This window comes from Narcine bancroftii, chromosome 3, assembly GCF_036971445.1.
Source record: "Narcine bancroftii isolate sNarBan1 chromosome 3, sNarBan1.hap1, whole genome shotgun sequence".
NCBI lineage: Eukaryota > Metazoa > Chordata > Chondrichthyes > Torpediniformes > Narcinidae > Narcine > Narcine bancroftii.
In genome coordinates this window covers 254200847-254207701 of record NC_091471.1, presented here as the reverse complement: position 1 = coordinate 254207701, position 6855 = coordinate 254200847, and the positions used below count along the sequence as shown (strand labels likewise).

Below are 6855 nucleotides of genomic sequence, written 5' to 3'. Positions count from 1 at the left end.
TGATCTACGGGGATCGTTGTCTGAAGCAAAATCATTGAGATCCCCTTCCACTCTGTACACAGCACATTTCAGCCGCTCCCATCAGAAAACGTTGTTTCATCTCGTTGTACTTGTGGAATCAGATGACAATAAACTTGACCCGACTACAGATAAGTTTTACGGAGCCTCATTACACGATCTCGCAGATAAGTTCATGGAACTTCAGGAACACTCAATAAGTACCCATGTTTTTATTATGTGTGATATAATACATTATGGCATTTCTGGAAGGGAGAAGAAGGATCCTTCTCTTCCTGCTGGGGATGTCCCTCTCTAGAAATGTTGGTTTAGGCACATGTTGTGCCCTCTCAGATCAAATAACCTGCACCTGCTTCCCAGTATCCATATTAATAGCTGATATTTTACGACTCGGATACAGAACGAAAATCTGGACTTTTCCAATTATTTCCTCACCACACACAATTTCCTCTTCACCATTCATCCTCCCTCTCTTCTGTATCTACTCCTGAAACAGAAAAAGAGGTTTGCCTCAAAATATTGCCCATTAGATTTCTTCCACTGATGATGCTTGACCCACTAAGTTCCCCCAGCAGAGTGTGTTTGACTTCAGTGCTGGTTGTTGCAATCTCCTGTTTGCCTTTCGCTCCCTGAGCCTGCTGGATGAAGCCAGGGGCAGCACAGCGATCGGGAATGGGGTTTGAACCTTGCGCTGTCTGTAAGGAGTTTTCTATGTTCTCCCTGCGCCTGCGTGGGTTTTCCCCAGGGATTCCAGTTTCCTCCTGCCGTTCGAAACATACAGGGGTTAATTGGGTGTAAATTGGGCGTCATGGACTCGTGGGCTGAAATGGCCTGGATGCCTGAATTAAAAAAAAATTTCCTCACCTTGGCCCCAAACTTTAATCTTTTCCAAGTTTCTCTCTTTCCTGCTTGACCATGAGATCACCAACTCTCCTGCTATCCCCTTGATCTGTCCCCTGAAACCGATCACCCCCACCCCCATGGTTTCCATGTATTTCTTTGTGTTAATGTTCTTTTACGCAAATAACATGGACGATAAAAACTCCAGAAGGTTGTTAACTCAGCCTGCGACATCGCGGCCACCAGTCTTCACTCCATCGAGGACATCTACAAGAGGAGGTGCCTTAAGAAAGCAGCCACTATTCTCAAGGACCCCCACCACCCAGGCCAACCCATATTCACTCTGCTAAAAGGTACAGGAGCCTGAAGACGAACACTCAGCGGCACAAGGACAGCTTCTTCCCCGCTGCCATCAGATTTCTGATCGAACAATGAAACAAAGTCACTGTCTTACTTTGACTTTTTCACAAGATCACAATATAGAGGAACAGAAGCAGGCCACTAGGCCCATCGAGTCTGTTCCGTAAATCTACATTAAGCTACTGTACACTAGTTCCAGTTTCCGGCCCTTGATCTCACTAATGAGATACTTGTCCATTTCTTGTTTAAATACTCCCCGTGATCTGGCCTCCACTGCTGTATGCGGCAGCGAGTTCCACAGATCCACGTTCCTCTGGCTAAAAAAGTTCTTCCTAATCTCTGTTTTATGTGAATAACCTCAAATTTTCAGTCTCTGACCCCTTGTCCTTGATTCACCCACCTAGGGAAACATCTTACCTGCATCCACCCTATCTAAACCTTTCGCACTATTTAATTTGTTTTGAAATGTGGTTTATAGAAATGTTTGCTCTGTGATGCTGCCACAAAACATCAAATGTTGTGACACGTTCATGACAATAAATTTTAATTCCGATTCTGATTCTGTTTCTGATTCTGAATGAAACAACCTTATTTTTCTTTTGGACAAACAGGCCCTTTTGGCCCACAACCCTGAGCCACCCAATTACACGCAACTGGCCTACACCCCCCAGTACATTTTGAACAGTGGGAAGAAACTGGAGACCCGGAGGAAACCATGCAGACTGAGTGAGAACATGCAGACAGCGTCGGATTCAAACTTGGTTGCAGGTGCTGTAATAGCTTTGCACTAACTGCTATGCTAACTGAAGGGAGTAAACAATGAACTCATATGTAAATCCCTCAAGTTCCTATATAGCTGCATTGTACAAGGCGCAACCATGAAGATGGCAGTTCATCAATTCTTCTTTAAAGGTAAATAGGGATGGGTTGTAAATGTTGTAGAGCTCGTCGAAAGAACCAAAGACTTGTTGATCCAAACCAAGGCTTTTATTAGCAAAAGACAGGAGCTCTTCACAGGTGGCCGACCAGTCCGGAATGATCCGACCTGGCTAGGGACACAACCCTTTAAGGCCCAGACAGTAGGCGTGGCTTAGCTCTCAGCCAATCGCTGTAAGCACAGTCTAGATACAGTAACTATATACACTATATACATTGATGATAGATCTGTACTATTACAAATGTTAATAATGAATTTATTCCATGAACAACACAATCTCTTTCATTTTTAGCTGTACACATTAAGATAACTGAAAAATGCTTTATTAAACCAATTCTTTTTAATGTACATATTTAGTATACAGGGCAGCACAGTTAGTGTAATGGCTAGCACAACGTTATTACAACACCAGCAGTAACTCACAAGAATCTGTAGACACCAGGTCTGAAACGATGGTTAAGTATTTTTACCTTTGCTACCAAAGGACACTGTTTGACTAGCTGAGTTTCTCCATGTTCTGTTTTTACTTACAACACCAGTGATCTGGGTTTGAATTTGTTACTGTCTGTAAGTTCTCCCTGTGTCTGCATAGGTTTTCCCCAGGGGCTGTGGTTTCCTCTCGCATTCTAAAGACGTATAGGGTTTGGTTCATTGGTCACATGGATGTAATTGGTTGGCAAAGACTGTTCCTGTGTTGTAACTTTAATAATTATTTTTTAAAATTATGACTACTCTCACTCTCTCTCTGTCTTTCTGTCTCTGTCTCTGTCTCTCTCTCTTCCCCCTCCCTCTCTATATATGTTTATATTATATAAAATAAAACCCCAAGTATCCGGCACCTATGGGGATTGATGGATGCCGAATAAGTGTATTTTCCAGATGTTTGAGACTCTTATAATACCAATATTAAGAATAAACAGTTTAAAATAAAAAAAAACAATATTATATTTACATTGAACAAACTTCACTTGCATGAAAATTTGAACCTTAAAGCATTTCACTTTATTTTCAGTCACAATTAGGTTCCTCCGCTCCACACAGCCGCCCGAAAGACGAACAATAACGTTACAGATAATTAACCCCCCCCCCCCACCTTCCATGTTTATTTTTCTCATCCCTTCTACAGCATAAAACTAACTCTTTCCTGGTTCCAATGAATAATCTTGGACTTGAAATGTTAGCACTATTCTTTCCAAGATGCTGTGTGACCTGTTGAACATTCTCAGCATTTCTGCTCAATTGTCACGCCCTTCAACGTAATGTCATCATCTTCTTCAGTCAACTCACCTTTCATTCCTTTGTAAATCCTTTCACCTTGTCCTATTAATTTCTTCTATTTCTTGTCCTCTTTCTCCTTCTCTTTCCTTTGCATTCTTTCTGTCTTCACTCATTTGATTTTTTCCTCTCTCTATCTCCCTTAGAGTTTCTGTTTTTCATTCTCCAATCCTCACTTTACTCATTTCCTCTCACATATTTGTTCTCTCCATCCATGCTAATTAAGACACCTTTTTTTAGCAAATTCCATTTGCTTGTGTTTGGTCCATGTCCCTCTTATCCACATACTTGTCCAAATATCTTTGAAATGTTGTAATTGTCCCTGCTCTATTACCTCCTCTGGCAGTTCATTCCATTTACCCACCACCCTTCGTGTGGAAAAACATGCTCCTCAGATCTCCCTTGTATCTCTCCCCCTCTGCCCTCTAGTTTTAAACTTCCCTACCCTGTGACTATATTCCCCAATCTTTTGGACTGTTACTCATTGAAATTCAGAAGAACAAGGGGGATCTTATAGAAACATGTAAAATTATGGAAGTCATAGCTAAGATAAAGGTAGTTAAGTTGCTTTGATTGGTAGGAGTAGCCAGAACTATGGGATATAGCTTCAAGATTCAGGACAGAGATAACGCTTTTCCAAGAGGGTGGTGAATCTGTGGAATTCACTGCCCATTGAAGCAGTGGAGGTGACCTCAGTAAAATAAATTTAAGACAAGGATTTTTAAAATGAAGGGCAATTAATGGATATGGGGAAAGGGCTGGTAGGTGAAGATGGTCCTATCATCAGATCACCCAGATCTCATTGAATGGCGGAGCTGGCTCGATGGGCTGGATGGCCGACTCCAGCTCCTATTTCTTATGCTCTTATACCATTCAAAACTTGATTGACTTCCACAAGGTAACATCTCAATCTCCTTTGCTCCAGGGAAATCAGTCACTGCCGATCTAACTTTATAACCTAAGCCCTCCAGTCTAGGCGTCTGTGCGACAAATGAAGGCTCGCCAGCGGCTATACTTCATGAGGGGTTTGAGGAGATTTGTCACCATATACTCTTGCAAATTCCTACAGGTGTACCATAGAGAGCTTTTGGAATGGTATGGAGGTGCCAATGCACACGACAGGAAAAGAGAGTTGAGAACTCTGCCAGACCCATCATGGGCACCAGTCTTCACTCCATCAAGGACATCTACAAGAGGCAGTGTCTTAAGAAAGCAGCCTATATCCTCATGGACCCTCACCACCCAGGGCATACCCTCTTCCATACCATCTTCAGGTACAAGAGCCTGAAGATGGACACCCAATGGTAAAAAAATATACACTTCCCCTCCGCCATCAGATGTTTGAATGGACAATGAACCACAGACATGAGCTCACTTTATCTTCTTTTACACTAATTTATTTTTTTAAAAAAGCAATATTTGCACATTTAGTGCTGCCATAAAACAACAAATTTCGTGACATCCTCATGACAAAGAATTCTTGTCTGAGTTAAATTCCATCAGACATTACCTTGCTCAATATCCCAGTTGATCTAGATGCTGTTTAACTTAAATACTTTCTTTACTCTCCTCTATATCAATAATGTTGGATTTATCCTGAAAGACACTCATCATACCACTTGTATTCCCTTCCAAATAGAACCATAGAACCATAGAACGTTATAGCACAGAAAAGCAGGCCATTAAACCCTTCTGGACTGTGGCAACCAATGAAACTAGCTAGTCCCACTGACCTGCTCTCATTCCATATCCCTCCAGACCTCTCCTATCCATGTATTTATCCAATTTATTTTTTAGAATTCAAGATTGAATCTGCATTTCACTACATCAGATGGCAGCTCATTCCACAGTCCTACCACTCTCTAAGTGGTAACTTTCCCCTTATGTTCCCCTTATACCTCTCCCCTATCAGTTTAAAGCTATGTCCTTTTGATTTTATCTCCCTTAATCTAAGTGGAAACATCCTACTCACATCTACTTTGTCTATACCCTCCATAATTTTATAAATCTCTATCATGTCTCCCCTCATTCTTCTTCATTTCAAGGAGTATAGTCCTAACCTGTTCAAACTTCCCCGGTAACTCAACTCCTGAAGACCTGGCAACATGTTAGTAAATATTCTCCATTGTTACGAGCCCAAAGGACACCAAAACCCAGCAGCAATAGACATTCACCAAGACAAGTAGTTAATTAAACAAAAGTTGATTCTAATTATCTTTACACATGAAAACAGAATCAAACTTTAACTTATCTCTTTACTTAACTAACCCAAATTAACCCCCTTCTAATTCTAAGTGCATGTGTATGTAATGTGTGTGCAAGGTCAGAAAAGTTCTTTGGTTCACAGTTCAATCTCACTTCTCCTTCTTCCCAGTTCTCTGGTTGCAGGCAATTCTTATACTGTGCACAGAATTTAACATGTATTAAGTTCACCAGGCTTTGGTGCTCAAAAGGTAAATGTTTACCGCTCAGGAAGGTACTTCTATGGTTTACAGAGAGAGATTTGTTGTTCCAGGATTTCCACAACTGAGGTACCACCATTAGTCACCTCAATGTCTCGCTGATGAAACTTGCCCCACCAAGGTTCTCCAGATGACAACCTCTTTCTTTCATGCTAAGACAGAGTTCCTTTCTGTTCCACTTATTCCAAGAGAAACATCAGACAGATAGCACTTCCAGCCATCCTCCCCTCTGGAGCTTTCTGTTTCAACAAACTTCCTGGTTGGCACTGTTCAGCTGCTTTCAGTGTCACCCACACTGGCTGAGAGAGCTTGTCTCGTCTCCCTCTCTCTCTCCAACTGCCAACTGCCAGAAAACCCATGTGACTCTCTCACTTGCAAAAACCCCCACCTTCTTCAGCAAACAACAGGAGTTATCATTCTGCTCCCATCTGTTGTCTTTGGCAATTCTACCTGAAAGTGGCTTTAGATAAACAAAACTTCTCATTTGACCTCTGAGTGAGCCCTTTGTAGTTATTCAACCAGCCAATCTGTCTCCAATCCAAAACAATGGTCTATTCATTTCATGACATCATTTCAATTAGCACCTACTTGTGAAATGTGCATAACGTTCCCCATAATTTTTGCAATGTTCTTGAATATGAATTCTTAGTATTTAAGATCTGTTTTAAAATGTGTGTATGTATGTAACCCACTGTAATCTGACCAAATTTCTCCCCATATTTATCCACTGCACTCTTTCAATATCATTAATATCTTTCCTGCTGTTGGGCGACCATAACTGCACACAATATTCTAAGTGTGGCCTCACCAATTACTTGAATAGCTTCAACACAACATCCCAACTCCTATACTCAATACTTTGATTTATAAAGGCTAAGATGCCAAAAGCTTTATTTACAACCCTGTCCACCTGTGACACCACCTTCAGGGAACAATGTTTCTATATTCCAGGTCTCTTTGCTC

The 6855-nt window shown here is 41.4% G+C and overlaps 1 long non-coding RNA gene across 2 annotated transcripts in view; it reads right to left on the bottom strand.

Annotated features, from left to right (window-relative positions):
- Nucleotides 1–227: 227 nt before the first annotated feature.
- Nucleotides 228–6855, bottom strand: part of LOC138758561 (uncharacterized) — a 79568-nt gene continuing 72940 nt past the window's right edge. For both annotated transcript variants that reach the window (XR_011354347.1, XR_011354348.1), the window contains one exon: nt 228–505. This is a non-coding gene — a long non-coding RNA (uncharacterized lncRNA). The remainder of the gene's footprint in view (nt 506–6855) is intronic.